Source organism: Rosa rugosa, chromosome 5 (genome assembly GCF_958449725.1).
Source record: "Rosa rugosa chromosome 5, drRosRugo1.1, whole genome shotgun sequence".
Lineage (NCBI taxonomy): Eukaryota > Viridiplantae > Streptophyta > Magnoliopsida > Rosales > Rosaceae > Rosa > Rosa rugosa.
In genome coordinates this window covers 16892636-16902205 of record NC_084824.1, presented here as the reverse complement: position 1 = coordinate 16902205, position 9570 = coordinate 16892636, and positions in this window count along the sequence as shown.

Sequence of the window (9570 nt, the reverse complement as noted above, 5' to 3'; positions counted from 1 at the left end):
AGACTCCCAATACCTCTTGTAAGTGGTTGCTACTATGTTGCTTGCTTGGCAGTTCTTGTACCAATGCTCACTGATTCCACACCTATAGCATGGTTCATTGCCAACTCTATCCGATCTGACTGAAGGGTTCTTGGGTGCCCTTTGCACCTTGTTTCCATGACCACTAGGGCCAACACCACCATCTCTGTGCCATACATTGGGAGGGCCTCCACGGCCCATATCACGACCCCCATGTCCCTTGCCACGTGGTGCATTATTGCCACGTGGGTAGGGATCAGCACGTCTAACCCCTTTGCATTGGGGTTCTTTCCACCTTTCACTTTGCCATAATTAGTCTCGGGAATTTTCTTTGTCCCAATGGGCCTGGCATTGTTGCTCAAAAGAACCTCATCATACCTCTCAGCCACTTGCAGTAGGTTGATCAGCTTATTGAAGGTTGTGATTCTTTTGTTGTCATACTCCAGCCTATACTGGTTCGCTAGTATAATTGCTGAAGTAGGAAAAGTGGAAAGAGTCTTCTGGATCATATCATCTTCTGTGAGTTCCTTTCCACAGAAATTTAGACGTGCCTTGAGGCGCAACATGTCCTTGTTGAAGTCATTGACCCTTTTGTAGTCAAGTGAGCGGATTTCATTCCACTGAACGGTCAGTTCTAAGAGCAAGGTGTCATGAATGTTCCCAAAACGTCGCTTAAGGGCATCCCACAGTTCTTTGGGTGTCTTCAACTCAAGGTACTCCCAGCGTAGGCTAGGATCAATATATCACCTCAGAAACATTAAGGCATTTGCTTTCACCTTGTCAGACGGTCCATCGTCTTTGGAGTCAGTGAGAGTTTTGATGGTGGCAGTGTAGTATTTTGCCACAAAGGCAGTTTCTACATCGGAAACCCAACGGTGGTACTAAAGTCCTTCTGAGTCCAAAATGTCAAATTCAGGTCGAGTTGGATCAGCCATCTACATAAACAAGAGAGAAGAAATAAATTACGCAGTCATAAAGACATCCACGTGAATTATTTTCCAAACACATGTGTAAGACCTCGAAAATTTGTTATTAATTCCTAAATGTTTCCTAGGATTAATAAAGTGTTCGTTTGTACGATTTCGTGGTTCGAGGGTGGAGTGAAATTATTTTCGGACGAATAATTATTCGAAGTGCAAGTTTTAGGGGGTTACGAAGTTTGACTTTTTATACGTTAGGATTCTGGGAAAACTTCCTTCAAAGATATTGTAGAGCGCGTCGATACGAGTTCGTGGATATGTGGAACGCGGAAATCGGAGTTCGTATGAAGAAGTTATGGTCTTCGGAAAAAGTTTCCATTTTGGTTAAATAGCAAAAATCCCAAAAATTTTCAGAAACCCGAAAATTTCCAAAAAGGGAAACTTTCTCCCCCGACCTCAGTTCCGCCCAGCCAACTTCGGCGGCTTCGTTCTCCGCCGTCCGGCCACCATAGGCAGTGATGTTTGTCCCTATTTCTTCGGCTCACTCCCATCTAGCACCCTGTGAAGTTTCACTGTGTGGGTAGACCTGTGCACAATGCTACAAGGCCGAGAAGTCGCAAGGTGGAGCTGCAAATCGCCTCAAATCGCCGGCCTTGGTTCTCCCAGTTCCGGCCACTATAGCTCGAGTTCTATGAGGGCTTTTCTAGTCCAGAGGAAGTAGAAGCTATACCCAAGAAGGCTTGCAGCGATTTGATCTGTGGTGATCGAATTTTGGAGTTTTTAAAACTAGGGTTTTTCGAATCCTTCGGTTTGCGAGGTAAAATTCTACTTTTTGGCTCATAATCTGATTATGGTGTAGTTATGAAAGTTTTAATTGGAGTTGAGATGAAGAACTTTGATGTTGGGAGTTTTGCCAAATTTTGACTTTGGGTGGGCGGCGGTGCCGCCACTGTGGTGGTGTTTTCAGGCGGCTTCCGGCCACCCCAGGGAAAGTTTATGTTCCTGCTTTCGATCTACTCGTCGATACGAGCATTTCGATATATAGTTTGTAATTTTTGGAAATCGTATGAGCATGTTATGAATTTTCCAAGTTTTAGGGTTTTCGGTTCGATCGGTTTTTTATCCGTGAGGATTCGGCTGTCCGATCGACTTGTAGTTTTGATATAGTGATCGTAGAAGTGTTCCGAAGACGTTGGATGGCCTCGGATGAGGATCCGACTGTTGGATCGTCATATAATTGTGTTTTGTGAATTGTGTGCTTTGAGTTGTATTGAGTATAACCTTGATGTGATTAGGTGATTGACGGAATTGTGTGAGCGGAGTATGGATGATTTTGTGCTTGTCTTGGTTTTGTGTGAAGACGCAGCAGGAATTAGAGGTGAGTAAATCTCACGGTGTTTCAGTTGATAAAGTAGTTATGTTTTATTTTAGTATATTTTATTGTTAGCATGAAAAATCATTTTCGAAACAAATTATTTGTTTTAAAATATATGAACTTGATCGACAACGGTTCACGGGTAAGTTAAAACAATGTTTTGATGTAAAATGATTTTCAAGAAGTATAATTTATAAAACTATAGTTGGTATTAGTGATCATTCCTGCGTGAACGATTACGTATATATATATATATATATATATATATTTACGTAGAATATATATATTGATTGGCGTGTTATCGAGTGATGAGATGATTGGAATGGATTGATTGTTATTCAAGCTTTTATTTCCGCACGTAAGATGTTGAATAATGAATTGTTGAACATGTGGTGAGAAAGCTATCCTGTATGTTACGAATTTTGGATTTATGGTCGACGTAGTGACCGGTATGAGGGAATCGGATGCTCTAATCTTAGGCGGATGATGGGCTACGATTAGTTGAGGGAATCGGATGCTCTAACCTTAGGCGGATGATGGGCTACGATTGGTTGAGTGTATCAGATGCCATAACCCTGGGCGGGTGACGGGCTACGATTGAGGCGAGTGTATCGGATGCCATAACCCTAGGCGGTGACGGGCTACGATTGAGGTAACGATGTCGAGTTTTGAAACGAGTTATTTTGTGAGATGGTGTATTCAGAGTTGAAGGGTGAAGTCTTGGTTTTAGCATGAGTTGTTGTTTTCTTTAATTAATTTCCTTTTTCATTTCTATTGTTTGGTTTCTTTTTCTCTTCTATAATTGATTTTTAAGTAATCTCCTGAACTAAATTTCTACGCAGGGATTACTGCATTTTGTATTGTTTGTTTTAATGTAATCTCCTGAACTAAGTTATATGCAGGGATTACTGCTTTTGTATTGTTTGCTTTAATGTAATCTCCTGAACTAAGTTATATGCAGAGATTACTGCTTTTTGAATTGTTTGTTTTTATGTAAATTCCTGAACTAAACTCTATGCAGGGATTTATATGATTTCTATTGTTTGTTTTTAATGTGATCTCCTGAACTAAGTTTCAATGCAAGGATTACTGATTTTACTTAATTCAATTGTAAGTGCGATTGTGGTTTGAGACTTGTAGTGAGTTGTGAATGAGTTGTGAGGTCATCGTTTTGTAAAATGTTTTATGTTGAGGGGAAGTGAATGTGATTTGTCGTTGAGATGATATGTTATGATATGAACTTGATGTTTGGTTGTGTTTTGTGAAATTAAATATTGTTGCTTTAATTCATCTCACGAGTTGAGAGATTATAAGCATGCGTGACGTGAGTCACTTTAATTGAGTTTATTCATACGGGCTGAAAGCTTACCGGGTTTGTTTTATTCAACCCGGTGCACTATTCTATGGTGTAGGGTTTATTGTGCAGGTCAGTGTAATCATCATCGAAGCTGAGGTTTTGTTGCTGTCGTAGCTTGGATGTAGTATGGTATCTTGGTTCTAGTCTTCCGCTGTATTGTGAGTGTAGAGGGTGCGTTTACTTATTGAATTATTATTCGGTTTAATTTGTAAACACTTGGTGATGTGATATTTGACTCTAGAGAACGAGTCGGTGTTGACATTGTGAGTTCAGTTTGTTTGTTGCTTAGTTTTAATGAAAAATTTTCTCTATGTGTTTTCTTGTTATTGTTATGTTTTCGCGTTTCGGATTCGAATATCTTTATTCAAAATTCGGGGCGTGACAATATGAATTAGATTTCAAGACCAAGATTCGTAATGGTCACATTTTTTTTCGATGCTATGTGAAAATACTTTATCACGGTAAGTGTGTGTGTATAATGTGCATGATTTTTCATTATCATGGCAAAGCGGATTGTATATGTTGTATTCTAAAAATAACCATAGCACATTTAAACATAGCATATATAAAAATAAACTACATGGCATGCTCAAATTTCACAAATATACAACAAATTATATACTACACATAATAATAGCAATAATATATCATACATAAAATAACATGTAAACAATAGCATAATATAAAGCATGCGTAGGCATAATTTATATAAGCGTAAATAAAAAAAATACATGCTCCAAATTTTATAATAAAGCATAAACAATAAAATATATAATCATGCTTAAAGATAATCATATAAAACATAAATAACAAGACATGCTTTAAGAGGATCAATATTATCTAACTATACATGCTCAAAAGTTCATGATAAACACATAAACAATAAAATATAAAGCATGCTCAAGAAAATAAATAATTAAATATACCATAGTATTGTTGTAGAGAAACTGAAATTTGAGAGGAAATCGCTGTGTATTCTCATTGATAATAGGGGCCTCTTTATATAGAGGATTACAATGTATAGAATCTCAATCATACAAGGAAAGTAATCGTACATTGAATAGGAATCTAGATCCTTCTAATTTAACCTTATTACCACTAGGTCAAGTAACCTAGAGTTTGGGCCAAACACAAATAGAGATATCCTTAAACACTCCCCCTTGTGTTGTCCAAACGCGGTGCTTCTCTCGTTGCCTCGTTAAAAACCTTGCCGAGTAACAAAAACCCAGTGGGACAAAAATAACCTCGGTCGAAGGGGAAAAAGAGCACAACACACCCTTCACGTTTCGAGACCATACATGTAGACATCTCCCCCTGATGTCTGCATCTCCCCCTGATGACTACGGTCATGGGAGTTCGGATAACTTCCGTAAACGATGCTACCAACATGTTTCTCGAAAGTGGAATTTAGGCAATGACTTAGTGAGCAAGTCTGCCACACTGTCCTCAGATCGAACCTAGTTCATTTTGATCTTGAGGAAAGTCTGTTGTTACTGATTAAGCTTGGTGTTGTCGCTTTGATGTAGCCTTGCTTCATTTATTCAAAACAAGCTGCATTATTCTAAATGCTCGTAGGCTCATCTATGGTAGACTTCAAACCACAATTGTTCGAACATGCGTAATTATGGATCCAATCCATATACATTCACGAACCTCTTCGTGAAGAGCAATGATCTCTGCATTGTTCGAAGATATAGCGATAGAACAAGCCCATAGCGATAGAACAGGCCAGTGTTGGCGGCGTTCCAGGTGTGTGATGGGTCCGAATCCATCATCTTTCTGTAGGGATAGAACAAGCCCATATCAATCGTACATCTCAAGTATCGAAAGATATCTATTACACCAATCCAATGGCATCACGTTGGCGCAAAGCTATACCTTAGCTAACAAGTTCACTGCAAATGAGATGTCCGGTCTTGTGCATTGAGCTAAGTACAATAATGCGCCTATTGTACTTATGTAGGGCATTTCCGCCTCTAGCACATCTTCGCCATCATCCTTCGGACGAAGAGGATCCTTTTCAGGATCAAGACTACGGACGATCATGGGGGTGCTTGAAGGCTTGACCTTGTCAAAATGCCTAAGCATCTATCAATACGATGCTCAAGTTCCAAACCGAGACATAATCGTGTTCTCCCATAATCCTTCATCTCAAACTCAGATTTCAAGTGTTCAGCGGTTTCCCTTAACTCTTTAAGGGCTTCTAATGAAGATCATGTCCAACATGAACCGCGATAGAATCCAAAACTTGTTATGGAAACGCGTGGGCATATCCCTTTCCAATCAAGTAGTCACTTTAGTGAGCGTTTCAACCTCTTTGTAAACGCTCTCCGTGGTCTAGAGCCACTTGACTTAGGTAAATGAAGTTCACCATGAACCTTCATGTATATTCCGTATCTAGATCCCTATAGAGATACGTAGTGACCACATTTGTAAGCTGCATGTTCAGTTATTCGGAAACTACCAAACTGACAAGGTAGTGGAGTGCAATGACATCCATTACGAGAGAATATGTCTCATCGTAGTCGATTCCAGGGCGTTTTGTGAGAAGCCTTGCACCATAAGGCGAGATTAACCTCTCTTTTTCTCATACGCATTCTAACGAAGACCCATCAGTCAATAGGTTTTATGTTAGGAGGTGTTGGCATCACTAGCTCGAAAACCTTCCTCTTCATTAGAGAATCCATCTTAACCTGGATCGCATCTTTCCATTTAGGCCAAATCTCTCTACGTTGGCATTCATTCATCAACGGAGCGTGGTTCGATATCATCTGACTCAACAAACTCATGCACAACGAAATGCGCAACTACATCATCAATTATGATGGAGTTTCTATCCCACGTTTCATGTACACTAGTGTAAGTTTCATAGAGCTCTATATTCTCAAGAATAGGTTCTGACATTGAGGCGTCCCCCAGCGATAACCATAACCCGGAAGATACTCATGAGACAGATTTTGAGTGTCGATGATCAAAGGATTGGAATGTGCCAAAATATCCTTCGAACCCATGGGCCTCCCACGCATCTAGCTGAGGCCATGGCCTATAACACCAGAGTGCCACTCTCTTTGGTGTTGGCGCCATGCCTATCTCCTTGTAGGTGGCGCTACATCCTCTCGTAGGGACGTACTTCCTTGCAGGCATATTTGCAGCAGATGTGTGATCTCGTCACTTTAACAGGGATCGAGATGAGACATAGTGGGGACAGACCACGACAATTCCTGTCGTTCCTGCTGAACATTCGTGTTCTTATCTCCCCCTAACGACGGGAAGACTGTCTCATCAAAGTGACATCCGCAAATCTAGCGGTAAGGAGATCGCCATGCAAGGGCATTAAGTGGCGGACGATTGTTGGAGTCTCAAATCCAACGTAGTTGCCCATTCATCTGTAAGGACCCATCTTAGAGCGCTGTGGCGGCGCAATTGGCACATAATTGACTCACTCAAATATGCGTAAGTACAATACTTGTACCCAGTCACTAGCTGTAACGCGGAGGTACATTGAGTGGCGGTGGGTCGTAGACGAATTAGCATAGCTGCATGCGATATTGCATCACCCCAAGCGGATATAAGGAGGTTGGTGCGCATTACCAATGTCCGGACTACCATCGTAGTCGTTTCCGCGAGACCATTTGGGTGTGCTCATGGGAATAAGATGTCCAACATCAGTCCCAAATGCAATAACTATCGAAAGTCTTCGATGTAAACTCACTAGCATAGTCAAATCCAATTGACTGAATAGGATGATTCGGGGAGTGAGCCCATTGTCATATGATGTGTGCTAGGAGTGTTTCATAAGCAGCATTACAAGTGGACAATGGCACAACACGTGACCAGCGTGTTTGCATGTCAACCAACATCATGAGATATTTAAACCTCCGCAAGTTGGGTGAATCAGTCCAGAGAATCCCTACGGATTCTATGTAAGAACATAATGAGTATTGTCATATCCTCTGCATAGGACGGTCTCAGTCCTAATTTCTCTAAGGAACAGCTTTGTAAAATGAGCGAGAGGCCTTAGAAGCAACCAATTAGGATTTTGGTTGGGCATGAGCGTCTGTAGCGCTATTAGAAGCAAAATGTGTGCCTACATCTCCCATCATGGCGTTGGAGCCATGAAAATTAGCATGTATGGCGTCATGGCCAATAGGAGGAACAACCATGGCGTTATGCTCATGGTTGGCGCCATTTATGGCGTCATTAGATTCTTGCTTCGTTTTGCTCAAAATGATGGATGTCCGTGTGAAGTCTTCAGTAGACGGATCATCATGTCATGACTAGGATGATCTATCCTGTCGTGACAAGGCCAATATGTGTCTAAATCCAAGAGATCTTCTCTCATAACTTTATTGGATTTAATAGCTCGAATAGTGACATAGAGTCTACTAGAGAGACACATAAACGTCTCTAAGATGCGCCTTTGTTCGCAGTCGTTAGAGGTATTGCAAAGGAACTCATCTCCGTTCTCTACATGCGTTTTCGCATGGAATCTGTTGGCTATTCATAGGGCAATTTTCCCTAAGAGCGTAGAGAGTTTCTGTGACAGTAATCAAGGTGCCATTTGGCAATGGGAACTTGGGCTATTCCATGTCCTTGAATTAATACCGATGGCCCAGCCATCGTAGTCACAAATTAATATGCTCAGAATTAAAATTGAGTCATAATGAAAATAACTCAAAATTTTATTCATAAGTCAACGGAATACATCATTGTCTCTTAACCATTAGGAGAATCTAATCCAAATGCTGGCTAATGCAAAACAAAGGTAGTCGTTTGACTTCTTTCGGTAACTCCAAAATAAATATGACCAGGTGAGTAGAGAGATGTCGGTGGAGCAAAGCTCGCTTAAGTACCACTTATCTCAAAACCTTCCTAGACATCACACTCATTTTGGATGAGCCTATGTGAAGAAAAACTAAACCAATGGCATTTACTACATAGTGTGGCAATTGCCTATTACATCTCTTGGAAAATAAAGACTTAAACAGAATTGGCGATCTATTGATCCCAACCAAATTTGTAGTCTTCAACCCTTTACTCTAGATCATCTTCTTGATCTTCTTGTTTCACATAGTGAGCTTCTCTTGCTTCACAATATGCTTTGTAGGCGGTGACAAGTTCTTCACGAGCTCTACAAATGTGTGCCCAATGATCAGACACTCCACATCGAGAACATACATCTCTTTGCTCAAACTCCATTGATTGAGGCGCTTTGAAAGCGTCATTTAGATGGCTCTTAGTGTTGGTGGCACCACCAACATGGCCAGAGGCGTTGCCTCCCTCTCTCTTTCCACGTTGACCTCTTCGGTTCCGTGTTTGCCTATATTGGCGGTTACCTTCCCAAGTAGAGCGATAATATGGACCAGAACGTCCAGAAGTATCCCTAAGATTAGGGTTTCGCTCTTGGCGCCTTCTCTTAGGGGCGCGACTATAATTGGACTCCGGAATATGCTCTATTTTCACGGATCTCGAATTATAGTTCTTCACAAGGATGTTGTCATGCTTTTCAGCGACATTCATAGCTCCAATGAGCTCATGAAACCTTGTGATCCGTCCTGCAGCAATATCGATTCGATAGTTCTTAGCAACCATCAATGCAGGGACGGGGAAGGTAGAAAGAGTCTTCTCAATCAACATCGCATTTGTGATCTCTTTATCACAGAATTCCATTAAGGATTTAATGCGAAGTGCTTTCGAGTTGTAGTCAAGAACTGACTTGAAATCACAGAAGCGGAGACTATGCCATCTCACTTCTAGGTCAGGAAGCAAGGAGTCACGGACGTTGCCAAATCTTTCTTCGAGTGAGACCCACAGCCTTCTGGGGTCTTCTTCATTCATACACTCGTACTGGCGCGAATCATCCATATGATGAGTCATTAGGATGATGGCTTTCGCCTTAT